The sequence below is a fragment of the Balaenoptera borealis genome, assembly GCF_965194805.1.
Source record: "Balaenoptera borealis genome assembly, chromosome: 4".
Classification (NCBI taxonomy): domain Eukaryota; kingdom Metazoa; phylum Chordata; class Mammalia; order Artiodactyla; family Balaenopteridae; genus Balaenoptera; species Balaenoptera borealis.
Window position 1 is genome coordinate 78,053,830 of NC_138861.1, and position 14,402 is coordinate 78,068,231.

At 41.4% G+C, this 14,402-nt stretch overlaps 1 long non-coding RNA gene across 1 annotated transcript in view; it reads right to left on the minus strand.

Annotated features, from left to right (window-relative positions):
• The window catches only part of LOC309628103, a 42,742-nt gene continuing 28,340 nt past the window's right edge, over nt 1–14,402 (minus strand). The window contains exon 2 of the long non-coding RNA XR_014244164.1: nt 1–14,402. This exon is cut by the window's right edge and continues 14,927 nt beyond it. This is a non-coding gene — a long non-coding RNA (uncharacterized lncRNA).

Consider the following 14,402-nt stretch of genomic DNA (forward strand, 5'->3'; position numbering starts at 1 on the left):
TACTATAGAATGTACTTTATTGTATTTCTTCAAACTAACTCAATTATAGAGCCATATAGCAGGAGCAGATTGTGGTTATTTCGTTGGGATGAACATAAGCTTTTAAATTATTGTTTTCAATTGCTGAACCCAAAGGGAGGTGACAAAGAATAGTTGGACATTAATTCCTTTAAAATTATCCCCTGAGGGAATATAGCAACAATTTTATTTCATTGTAACTGAAACATAATATCAATATGCCTCCCCCAACTGGATCAAACATGATACATGACAGATCCATCGGCAGCAGATGAGTTGGTGGCATGAGATCAAAGCAGGAAGGGGGCAGAAGGTACTCAAAGTCAAATTCTCTTGGCCAAAATTAATTAAATTTGCAGATTTTAAATATTCCTTATGATACTGTCTCAGGATTCAGAGCAAGGTTGTAGAGGGTGTGTCATCTTATATAAAGTTCTGCTCCTAGCTGAAATCTTAACTTCAACAGTCAGATATAGCCCACACCACCCTAGGTATCTCTATTAAATAATTCCTGGAGGGGATCTTTAACAAAAGATTAGTTAAAAATGCCAAAACCCATTTTAAAGCATCGATACTGTATAAAGCTTGCCATACATTAATTTGGGCATCAATAATCACCATTCAAGCATGAATTCATACCAAATCTCATTTTAAAAGGGGTGTAATTTACATTATTAAAATATAAAGAAATGTAGAAAATTAGTAAGAGAAAATTAAGCGTAGTAAAATATTTGAAGGCAAGGTTAGTACATTAAAATATAATGTACAGGGCTTCCCTGGTGGCGCAGTGGTTGAGAATCTACCTGCCGATGCAGGCGACACGGGTTCAAGCCCTGGTCTGGGAAGATCCCACATGCCGCGGAGCAACTAGGCCCGTGAGCCACAACTACTGACCCTGCGCGTCTGGAGCCTGTGCTCCGCAACAAGAGAGGCCACGACAGTGAGAGGCCCGCGCACTGCAATGAAGGGTGGCCCCCGCTCGCCGCAACTAGAGAAAGCCCTCGCACAGAGATGAAGACCCAACACAGCCAAAAATAAATTAATTAATTAATTAATTTTAAAAAAAGAAAAGTAGGTAAACATATATATTTAAAAATATATACATATATAATGTGCAGTTGCGCGAAATAGTTCACAAAACTGGTTCTAAGCTTCATAGAGGCCAAAGCAAAGAGAAAAATATCTTAATGTATGAAATTCACAGAATTCATAAACATAAGAACAGAACACTTTTTCAGAGGAAATCAGTCTTTCTTAGTATTAAGATCTGAAAGTAATTTTTTTCATACTCCTTCATAAAAGAGGTCTGGGCGAATTCAATTTTAGCCATAGAATCTTCCTCAACAGCCCAGTACATGTGCTCTTTCCTTTTTCCAAACTCTTAACATGTTCATTTGTCTTTCATTCCAAAATGTTTATTGAGGACCTGGCATTTGTGTCAGATGCTGGGGAATTCAATGGTTGAGCAGAACAGCCCCAGTCTTGCTATGGAGTTTATAGTCGGTGAGCCAGAGAGAAATGAAGTTTTTGAAAACCCCATAAACAAACATGTAATTATAATATATATCTATAATGCAATATATAAATATATATAATTACAAACTATGATCAGTGCTATAAAGGAAATCTATGAGGTACTATGAAAGCAAGTGGCTTGATCTACCTTTAAAGGCCAGAGAACACACCCCTGAGGAAATGAATGAAGTTTGTGCTTGGAACTACAAAAGGAGTGAGTACTACCTCATTTAATACTACATTGTGTAAATGCTGGAGAGGGTGTGGAGAAAAGGGAACCCTCTTGCACTGTTGGTGGGAATGTAAATTGATACAGCCACTATGGAGAACAGTATGGAGGTTTCTTAAAAAACTAAAAATAGAACTACCATACGACCCAGCAGTCCCACTACTGGGCATATACCCTGAGAAAACCGTAATTCAAAAAGAGTCATGTACCACAATGTTCATTGCAGCTCTATTTACAATAGCCAGGACATGGAAGCAACCTAAGTGTCCATCGACAGATGAATGGATAAAGAAGATGTGGCACATATACACAATGGAATATTACTCAGCCATAAAAAGAAACGAAATTGAGTTATTTGTAGTGAGGTGGATGGACCTAGAGTCTGTCATACAGGGTGAAGTAAGTCAGAAAGAGAAAAACAAATACCGTATGCTAACACATATATATGGAATCTAAGAAGAAAAAAAAAAAAGATCATGAAGAACCTAGGGGCAAGATGGGAATAAAGACTCAGACCTACTAGAGAATGGACTTGAGGATACGGGGAGTGGGAAGGGTAAGCTGGGACAAAGTGAGAGAGTGGCATGGACATATATACGCTACCAAATGTAAAACAGATAGCTAGTGAGAAGCAGCCGCATAGCACAGGGAGATCAGCTCGGTGCTTTGTGACCACCTAGAGGGGTGGTATAGGGAGGGTGGGAGGGAGGGAGACGCAAGAGGGAAGAGATATGGGGATATATGTATATGTATAACTGATTCACTTTGTTATAAAGCAGAAACTAACACGCCATTGTAAAGCAATTATACTCCAATAAAGATGTAAAAAAAAAATACTACATTGTGTTTTGGGGATTTTTTTTCCCTATTGTTTAAGGGGGAGGGAATCTGGTCTTGTTTTCCAAATTTCCCTTGTGGATGCTGAGCCCCTCTTGGCATAAATCATACCTTCTCCTTCTGTATCCTCCAACCTGCCTCAACCATGTCAGGGACACTGCAGTACTCAAGAAACCCTTGATTCGGTCAACTGCAATTGAAGAAGAATACAATATAGTTTAATACCACCACCACCAAAAGCACTCAGCAAGAAAATATAGCTCCCTTAGCCTCAACTCTTAGTACTTTGGACTAACGAATGTTTTAATTGACGGGAAATTCAAATACATCTTCCAATCACTTTATTATTATTACAAGTTTTCAGGGGGACTGGACTTCCCCTGCAGAGAAATTTAAGCTGGAGAGCTGGAAAAACCCATGCTTTGTCACAAGCTGGGACTTTCTCTTCACATGCTGTTTCTCTTCTGCTCACAGTAACTGATATTTCAATATTCCCTCTGCAGCAAATAACCAAGCAGCACCTGCAGACCTGTTCTCTTGTTGCTACCAGAACAAATTGCTAATTATTCACAAATACAACCAAACTGTTGCAACATGCCACTGAGGTCACTTAAACCAGTCTCAACTTCTCTCTTCCCCTTTTCTCCTTTTTTTCAACTTCCCGTCTTCCTTCCCTCCCTCTCTTTTCTTTCCTGTAACCCTCACACGTATCTCTCTCCCTTTCTAACCCTACTAGCTTCCCTTCTCAGGATGTAAAAATAATAAAACCTGACAATGCTGCATCATGACGGAAAGCCTGTGGAGATCAGTGATTATGCGCTTGGTGACTTCACCCCTAGATTCGGGCTTTTCCTGCCTGGAGGTGCAGGAGATGCGGCTGGCCTTGGACTATCCCTGCGTGTTTGTAGGCGGCAGTCAAGGTATAGTCAAGGAAAGAAAGTCCGGCAGAATAAAAGGGAACTGATATTCCTATCCTCCATGGGGCAGGAGCAAATAGCAAGGGAAGGTACTAATAATGAAACCAGTGGGAATGGGCAGAGAGCAAGGCTGGAACCCAAAGAGAAAGCCCTCAATGGGGAGTGAGCAATGTATAGTTAGGGAGTTTGGGTTAGAAAACAGAATTTTGAGGAATTCCCAGAACCGAGGACATAAGAGACAGACCTTAGTCTTGGGCTGAGTCTGGAAGGAGGAATCGCTGTTGAGGGTCCTTTGTCCAGGTAACCTTTTTCCCCCAGCTTTATTGAGATATAATTGACTTAACGTTGTGTAAATTTAAGGTATACAGCATGTTAATTTGATACACTTGTATATTGCAAAATGATTACAACCATGGCATTAGCTAATGCCTCCATCACGTCACATGACTACCATGGCAGAGCGATGAGGGGGTGTGCAGTTAACTGCAGCACTCTGGGGTCAGATGACCCAAATTGGAATCCTGATTCTGCTTCTTAAGCTACATGACCCTGGGCAAGTGACTTACCTTCTCTAAGCCTCATTGCCTGATCTGTAAAATGGGGAGAATAATATGAACTACAGTGGTAATTGCCCAAGAAGTGGTAGCTCTTATTATTTCTTCTTCTACTATTACTATTCTAACAATGTCTAGCATATGGTAGGTGCTAAATTTTGTTATTGTTGTTGACTGTGGAAGGGATATATGTGCTATCTTGGAAAAGTAAGGAAAAGTTCTTCTCATAGAACAAAGTGCAACCAATCAACAGACTTTAAAAAACTTCTTTCACAGGGCTTCCCTGGTGGCGCAGTGGTTGGGAATCCGCCTGCTAATGCAGGGGACACAGGTTCGAGCCCTGGTCTGGGAAGATCCCACATGCTGCGGAGCAGCTAGGCCCGTGCGCCACAACTACTGAGCCTGCACTCTAGAGCCCACGCACCTAGAGCCGGTGCTCCAAGACGAGAGAGGCCACTACAATGAGAGGCCCGCGCATGGCAACGAAGAGTAGCCCCTGCTCACCGCAACTAAAAAGAAAGCCCACGCACAGCAACGAAGACCCAACGCAGCCAAAAATAAATTAAAAAAAAAAAAAGAAATGTATTTCCAATAAAAATTAAAAAAAAAAAACTTCTTTCACATATTACGAACGTTGGCTGGATATTAAAGAACTTGTGTTAAGCCCTGACAGTCCCCATGTGGCCACAGAGCACTGTCCTATGCTTATTTTCCTGGATGTCCCCCTATCATACAATCGGGTTTGCTTCACTCTTTGGGAGCTACAATCTGCCAATGGAAACATCAGCATCCTCTTCCCTCAGGCCAGCAAGCTATGCTATGGAAAGGAAAACAGCCCTCTTGACCTGCACTTAGATGCAACCTTGATTTGGGGCAGCCAGGAGCTGAGAGGCTGGACCTCAGTGTTGATGGTCTCTGGGCAAAGATCACAGTTCTGATGATGTGGATTTCTATCAACAGCATGGCAAGAAAAGTGACTGCAAGTCATCTGCACTCTCTATGACCCTGACAATGTGACTGTTAGGACCACCCATGCCAGTTTGGATGACTAAAGCAAATGAGAAGCCTTAAATAAACCAAGCAGAGATGTCAAAATATTAGGATGGTCAGATCCCATCTGGCATGCTGTGTTGAATTTTGGAGACCATATTTTAAGTGAATATCCTAAAGTTGCGGCCCAAGAATAGCAATAAGATGAGAAAGATAATGATAATTTATGGACCACAGCACACAGATGTGTCAGGTACTGAATTAAGAACTAAAAAACATTTAATAAGCATCATCCCATGAAATGTTCACCACAACCCCATAAGAGAGCTAGTGGTCCCCATGTGACAGACAAAAACACAAATACTAGAGAACTATAGGTAAAGTTTCTAAAGTCACAGCTAAAAAGCTATGAAGATGAGTTACAGCCTCAGGTCTGTTTCATTCCAAAGTCTCTCCTCTTTACAGTTACAGAGATTTGGAACATGACCTTTCAGAAGAGGCTGGGAGCACTTGAGAATGGCCAAGATGGAGAAGAATTGACAAAGACAAGACACAGCATTAGTCTTCATTGTAAGAAAAAAAAAATTTTTTTTTCTATTTAGCTACAGACCTTGATTCTAGGATGGAAACTTCTTAGAAGCAGGTTTGACTTAATATAAATAGGAATTCTCCAACAGCCTGAGCTGACTTAACAAAGAAATGGGCAGATGGGCAAGTTCTGAACGTCCCTACATATTCAAGCAATAGCCCAGTGTTCTTCTGACAAGGAATGTGGTAGAGAGACCCTTGCATCAGGTGATGGCCAGACCATTACTTCTAAGATCTCATCAATACCAAGATTATGCAGTCCTGAGTCAGCATTTGCATTGTGTGTTATCAGGTCATGTTACACACACAACAGGCCAGCTCTTGCATACAGCAGTGTCTAAAGGAGGACTCTTCTGATCTCAAATGATTGAAGGCCCAACTCAAACTGGCCTAAGCAAAGAATAATAAAAATGGAAATAAATAAACCAGAGGGAACATACTGGCTCAAGCAATTGAAAAGTCATGTAGCTGTGGATGTGGCTAGAAATACCACTGGATCTAGTCACAAATAATAGCTTCAGGATTTGACTTCTTCCTTTTTATCCCTCAGCTCTGCTCCATCTCTCTTGAGTGAGTCTCGCTTATAACATCAAGATGGCTTCCAGAATTTCTAGGGGACTACATCCTTCCAGGTTCAAAACCATCATGAGAAAAAAAAAAGTTGAGCTAAGTGTGTTTGTCCCAACCTTCCAATGAGTCCTGTGATTCACTTTGATAAAACTGGCTTCAGGACCTGTTATGTCCAGAGAAATGAGAAGGTCTGATTGACCTGGGCCAGGCCACAAGTCAATTCCCAGGAGACCCACCCAGACCACGCAGACAGAAGTGGGGAAAGACTAGATGTTTTACTCATTCAATGAACATTATTCTATAAAAAAAGAATGAAATAATGCAATTTGCAGCAACATGGTTGGACCTAGAGATTATCACACTAAGTGAAGTAAGTCAGATAAAGAAAGACAAATATCATATGATATCACTTATGTGTGGAATCTAAAAAAATGATACAAATGAACTTATTTACAAAACAGAAATAGATTCACAGACATAGAAAACAAACTTATGGTTACCAAAGGGAAAAGGGGGAGGATAAATTGGGAATTGGGGATTAACAAATGTACACTACGATATATAAAATAGATAAACAACAGGGACCTACTATATAGCACAGGGAACTATATTCAGTATCTTATAATAACCTATGATGGAAAAGAATCTAATATATATATAATATATACATACATATTTATACGTAACTGAATCACTTGGCTGTATGTGTGAAACACTGTAAATCAACTACAACTTTAAAAAATGAATATTATTGAGGACCTACTATGTGAATAGAGCATTGTGCTGAGCACCAGCGAGCATACAAAGATGACTAAAAAAATCAAACCTGTTGTGTATGACAGCTAAAGACAAGGACGGTTCATTTGTACTGAATGACATTTAGGACATATACTCATCATTTTGCCTTTGTGTAGGAAATCTTATTTTTCTTATATTATGAAATCTGGGGAACCTCTCACTGGTTCTCAATCGAGACAATTTTACTGTCCAGTCCCCACCTCCTGGGGATCATTTGACAACATCTGGAGACAACTTTTGTTGTCACGAGCAGAGGAATGCTCCCGGCATCTGGTGGGAAGAGGCCAGGGTGCTGCTAAACATCCTATAATACACAGGACAACTCCTGAAAAAAAAAAAAATATGCAATGCAAAATGTCAATAGCACTGAGGTTGAGAAACCCTGCTGTAATGGAAAGCACATTGCATTTGCAATGACCAGAAGCCTCCCAGTTACAGGTAAAACTCTATGGTACTGTAGTAACTGATAGCACAAGAGTATAGCTCTAAAATGGGAGAGGTGTGCCACATTCAGATTGGAACAAAGGGTAGAGAATCAGGCCTGGGTTCTGCTTCCTGCACAGGCACTGCTAGTAATTGCTCACAGGTGGTTGGTCACCTACTCTCTCATCCTAATGAAACCATCCCCAACTGGAACGCACACCACGTTACCTTCCAGCTTCCAAACTGATCACCCAACAATCAGTAACCCAGGATCACTAGGAATTCATACCTGCTGGAAACTAGCCAGACAGCTAATGAATTGCACAGGGTTGCTGTCAAACACACGTCTTTAATTGGTCAAGAGACCTAACTTCATTTCAAAACTATTTGCTTGCCTCGCAGATGGGTGTTCCAGATGTCAAGGACAGAATTCTGTTGATGATCCAGGAACTGTGCCAAAAATATTTGTTGGCAGTACTCCAAGGAATTGACTTCACACTCTTTGCAGTGGGCTAGAGTCGGCCAGTGGTCGTGTGAGGGTTCTTATTGAATTTGTGCTGCACAACCAGACCTCACGGCCCAGAAACTTCATCAGCCTACAATGAAATTCTGCCTACACTATCACTTTAGCAAGTCTGAAGCAGACTGGCAGATTGAAGGACAGAACATGAAAAAAAAATATGACTGAAACTGTATTATTTCAAACCAAAGAGCCTTCTTCTGCCCTTCTGCCTCATTCTGAATTTGCAAAATCCTGCTATAATAAACTAATCCATGGATAGTCAAATATCATCACTTTTAGGCCATGTCTATTCAAACCCCCCAACACTATCATTTTATTTATTCAATTTTGCCAACGGGGAAACAAATCAATGGTTTGACTAATTTAGCATTGATTTCACTTAAATCGGTAGTTCTCAATTTTGGCTTTATGTTGGGACCACTTATGGAGCTTTTATAGTCCTAGTACCCAAGCCACTCCCTCGACAAATTCTTACGATTATGTAAGAATCTCTGGAGGTGGAAACCAGGAATCAGTATTTTTAAAGCTCTCCTGGTGATTCTAAAGCACTCCTGCCTACACGTCCATATTTCCCACTTTATGATCTGGTTACCATGAATGACTTAAGGAGGCTTAGACTATAAGCATGACCTGAGACTTACCACTAATGAAGGAAAAAGGAAGGAAAGAAAGGGAGGAGGAAGAAAGAGAGGGAGGAAGGGAGGGAGGAAGGGAGGAAGAAGGAAGGAAGGAAAGAAGGAAGGAAGGAAGGGAGGGAGGAAGGGAGGAAGGAAGGGAGGAAATTCATTTCAGACCATTGCTATAGGTTCATTAGACTTGGAATTTGGGTTTCATGTATGCATAACTTCCTCTCTATTAACAATAAAAAAGTAGCTGTTCAGTTCTCTTGTGCAGCAATAATTCTGCATAGTGAAAGTGATTTTCTACAGTTTATGCAAGTAGAAAAGAAAATCATAAACATTTTAGAATGGATAGTGTAGTCAACGCTGAGATAGATCATTTTCTGGTATTACTACTTGTTTACCCATGCTAATAAAAATATTGAGCCACAGCCAACTGCATGGTGGTTGGGGACAGAGGAGAGACTTCTCAATTTCATGTTAGTCAATTCAGGGAAGCACAGATGACTTCTATGCATTTGCGTTAGCCTTAACTAGAGACCACAGCTCTGTTATAGATTCTTGGTTTCACTTGGGTCATTAGAGCTAAGAGATGCCACCCACCTCCTTGAGCTTAGATTTTCCTAAAATAGTGGGACATAAAAGACGGGACGAACGTTCTTCTTCCCTGGTACAGGAGAGTTCTCTGGCAATTAGCTTCTCTGCAGGATCGAAAACTACCCTTAAAAACTTCATAAATTCTGCCTGAGAGTTATGTTTTTCCAAGCCTAGGTTGCTAGTACAAGCTGTTTCCTGAAATTAATGACCAGTTGGAGAGAATATATGTTTGGAATCTGCATCCATGTAGGCTGTATAACCATCTCAGGACTAGATCCCTTTTTCCTGGGGGTGGTATGCTTCTCATAGCCCCTGATAGCTCATCATAAAAGGTTGTTGCTGGACTTCCCTGGCAGTTCACTGGTTAAGACTCTGCACTTCCAGTGCAGGGGGCAGAGGTTTGATCCCTGGTCGGGGAACTAAGATGCCGCATGGCACGGCCAAAAAACAAGGTCTTTGCTAAATTACTTGCCGTCACTCCCAGTGGAGACAGGAATGTTTGATACCATTTCAGGCAGTGAGGATAGGTAGATGGCAAGGCAGATGCAGAGAGGGTATTGGGCGGTAGGCCTACTCGGCTGAGGCTTCAAATGTACACTCAACTTTATCTCCAAAGCATGGAATTCACAGAGTCACCAAGATGACTGGGAAGATTCAAAGGAGTTATTCATTACATCCATTTCATGTATACCCCACTAGCTGTCTATGGTGCCTCTAATATATTATGAGTTAATATTTTAATAAATTCTGAATTTCTTATGAATAACATCATTACATTGCATTGTTTTTTCATGTGTTAAAAGTGCTAATATATTAAATGTCAACATTTACTATACACTACGATTTTTATAAACATGTTTGGATATGTCTTTTTTTTAAAATGAACCTCAAACTATGGAAGTGGTCAAGGTCTCTCTCAAATTCTGAGGGGCCAGGGTGAAAGAGTGTGCGTCAGGAGATGGTCAGCAGAACCCTTCCAGAGGGAGCAAGGTATTCCATGTGGCTCTGTTCTCTGAAGCTCAGCAGGGGCTGGGGTTTGGTAGCCCTTTGATCTCCCACATGCTGACAGAGCCACATTTGGCTCTCCCTTGAGCTGGCATAAAGGAGAGACCGGATCCCCTTTGAACGGTTCCTGCCCAACAGAATGCAGACAGATGCTGGGGGAGGAGGTACCCCCAGTGCAGAGGCCTGCTGGATTAACCCTCTGCCCGTCGGCTGCTCTTTCACACCTTCCCTGGTGAGCAACCAAAGGCTGAGTTCAAAGGATACACAAGTAGGGCCCTGACCTCACTGGTGAGCACTCCAGTACCATATCCTGAGAAGCTGGACATGCCCTAGACCTTGAGTTGAAGACTTTTAAACTTATGTCTATGGGTTTTCTCAGATGATGACTCTACAGTAGAAAATTTTTCTCAGTGCCCCAGCACCATGGTTAGAGGAGCTATTGCTAATAAGAAGGGGGAGTACAAGTGGTTAGGCTAAATTTTTAAAAGAGCCAGTTCTAAACTAGTTGTAATAACAGAGCCAAGGATGATGGAGTAGTTTCCTACTGCAGCTGTAACAAATTACCACAAACTTAGTGGCTTAAAACAACACGAATTCAATATCTTATAGTCCCAGAGGTCAGAATTCCAAAATGGGTCTCACTGGGCTAAAAGCAAGGTGTCAGCAGGGTTGCATTCTTTCTGAGGTTCTAGGGGAAAATCTGTGTTCTTGCCTTTTCCAGTTTCTAGACACGCATTCCTTGGCTTGTGGACCCTTCCTCCATCTTCAAAGCCAGCAACGGTAAGGCAAGTCCTTCTCACCGAGCATCTCTCTGGTTCTGTCTTCTGATTCCCTCTTCCACATTTACCCTTGTGATTACCTTGGGCCCACCCAGATAACCCAGGTTAATTTCCCTATTTTATGTTTAAATTCTTTTTCTTGGCAATTTTTAAAATTTTATTTTTCCCAGTTTCACTGAGATATATTTGACATTTCATTAAGATATAATTCCCTGAGAATATTGTATTAGTTTAAGTTGTACAACATAATGATTTGAGATATAGATATATATAGATATATATATAGTGAAATGATCATCACAGTAACATTTAGTTAACATCCATCATTTCACATTGTTACAATTTTTTCCTTATAATGAGAACTTTGAAGATCTATTCTCTTACCTATATTTTTGTATTCTATGGAAATACCATAATCTCCCTATTATAAATTCAGATGATTAGCAGCCATAATTCCATCTGCAAGCCTAACTCCTACTTTCCCCACAACATGTAACCTAACATCTTCATGGGCTCCAGGGATGGGGAGGTAGACCTCTTTGGGAGGTCATTATTCTTCTCCCATAGGTGACAAGGATACAATACAATTGGAGATCAAACAGGCTTTTATTAACAGACATTTATTGAACACCAGTTTGCACCAGGGACGTAAACACTAGACATGAGGGGAGAAGGCAGTGCGAGAAGTAACAGGATGCATGCCTCGGCAAAGAGGAAGGAATGGGTCACTCTGCTCAGTGGGACAGGGAAGTCCTCGTGCGGAGCATGTTGTTTATCCAAGAATCTCACTTATTTCCGCCACTTTCCTGACAGTCATGTCAGAGCTGCAAAACTAAGTAGACAAATGGGTTCGTGTACCATCCTCATCGCTGCTAATGTTTAATGGAGCACTTACTGCATGCCAGGTACTGTCCTAAGATGCTTTACTTATACTAACTCATTAAACCCTCACAACAATCCAATGAGACAAGTGCTGGTATCTCTTTAGTGGAGAAGGAACCTGAGGCCCAGAGTTTGCATAACTTGCCCAAGTTCGCAGAGCTGGAAAATACTCTTGCTCTCCCTCCTTCTGCTGGCTGTGTTTGTCATTGCTGTGGCAAAGAGACAGGCAGAAAATGGTAATAGTAGTGGTAATAGTCATAGCAAGTGTTTATTGAATGTTTTCTCTTTACCAGGGGCAGTACTAAGTGTCCTACATACGTGAACTCACTTAATCCCAGTGACACCCCTGAAATATATTTATTATTCCCACTGTCCTAATAAATACATAGAAACTCAAAGACATCCACTTGACCATGGTCACCTAATCAGAAAGTGGTGTTCCAGTTCATCTAGCTTCAAACCCTGTGCTTGGCAAGAGAAAAACAAGGAGGAAAAGCATGGCTCAGTGCAGTGGTTCTCAAACTTCAATGTGCCTGAGAATCACCTGGAAGGCTGGTTAAAGTCCAGATGTTTCTGATTCAGCGGGAATCTAGTTAGATCTAGAGCTCTAAGCTGTGGCTATGGCAGAAGGAAATGACAGCTTCCTTGTTCTTTCAGCACTTCAGCTATGTTGAACTTTGACCTTTGCCTCCAACCATCATGTGAAAACCTTCACCATAGAACCATATGGATGATATGCTCATGGAGTCAGGCCTCCCAGAAACCTGGGAGACAATTTCATCTCAGGAGAGCCTTACTAGAGCCAACCCTATTCTCCCAGAATTTCTGGTAACAGTGATGGGGACATTTGTGGCGTCAAAAACCTGGTGGGTCTGTGAGGACTGAGAAAAGAGCTTGGAGACAGGAGCACTTATATAAATTGTATCATTATTTTTTTTCTTTAAAGGGTAAACGTTGTCTCATTTCAAACATTTCTCCTTCAGTCATGTACTTGAAACAAAACCAGTGCCAGAGTCTTTTGGATTTGATGAAAGGTTAGCTTCATTTTTCCCCAGAAGAAGTTCCATCCCTCTGCCAACCTCCTCATCATTAACCACTGATCATAACCCTCAGCTTGCACTTTCAGACACGCCTGGTAGAGTTCTCTTTCAAGATGCTAAAATCACCAGAAAGAGCCATAGACTATGAGAAACTTTTCAGTTGTTAAGATATAACAACAAAATTGACTTACTGAACACTTTCAATATTATCTCCTTTGGATACAACATATATTCCCAGGAGAGTTAATCTGATAAAATGAGAGGCCAATGTCATGATTTATTAGAGAGATAGTTCTTGGAGAAGTAACGTCCAGGCCCTGGAGTAAGGGCTGATAAACACTTAGAAAACAGGGCCATGAGCATCAGGAAAGTCTGGTGTCTGTTATGCAAGTCTGTGAGAAAATAGAGATAAAAAAATGTCAGTCTGTGTCCCTATTTCTTAAACATTGCAGACTTGTGTGTGCTTACACACACACACACACACACACACATTTTTTAAAGGGTACTCAGAATTTATTTTAATCAGGTATGGTAAGACATGACATCATGAAAATGACGGTCATGAAGGAAGAAGTTTCTTATACTCACATATTCCTAGAAACAGGAGGCATGAGACACCACACAGGGCCACCCGGGGAAGCACCAGGGTTGGTGAGGAGGCAGAAGGAGTGAGGGGAAAACGTGGGCAAGAGCCTTTATTGTGGTTTTTGTGGGAAGGGTAAGCAGGCTTAGGCTAGTTTGAATAAATTCAGCGAGTTCTGGGGCATAGGGGCTGTCCCTGGTTGTCTGGTATCTGGCCTTGGAGTGTTCAGGGAGGGTAAATAGTGGCCCAGAGTGTGAGAATCCAGTAGAGAAGGTGTTTGGGGGAGAGGGTGGACTTTGCAATGATTGGTTTGCATTTGAAAGGCACACCCCTGGGAAAGTGGGTGCTATCTCTAGGAATTAGCTAACCCTGGAATGGCAATCCCTCCAGGGCCAGCAAGGCCCCAAGATGTCAAATCATCAGAATACAGAAAATAGGAAGACATGATTAACATACACACACATACACACACACACAGAGCTGGGAAATGTTACAGCATAATATCTTACATCAGGCATCTGTTTGATTTCAGGATTGTTTTGTGTTCCTTCTATAGACCCTTTGCTGGCAGTAGATGCTTTTTTCCCCCTGCAAGTGACTGGCTCGGCAATGGATGTTGCTGTCTTGTCTCTGCATCACATGTTGTTTTTATCACCAGTGTAGTGGTGGGAGGGGAGTGGGGGGGAGTCAGGGTTTTAGCTTTTCAGGGCCTTTCAGGAGCTGCCCCAGCACTGAAAGAAAGGTGAGATCTAAATTTGGTGTAAGTCTGATAGGAAAGAAAAAAGCCTTTGCAGACTGATGAGAATACTGATGATAGCAACTCCGTATATCACTGACACAAAAAAATTTCAAGGATTTTGGCAAACAGGTATTCTCTCAATATCCTCAAGAGGCCAATTAGGGGCATATGGAAGCTTTGGTGTTTGTTTACCAG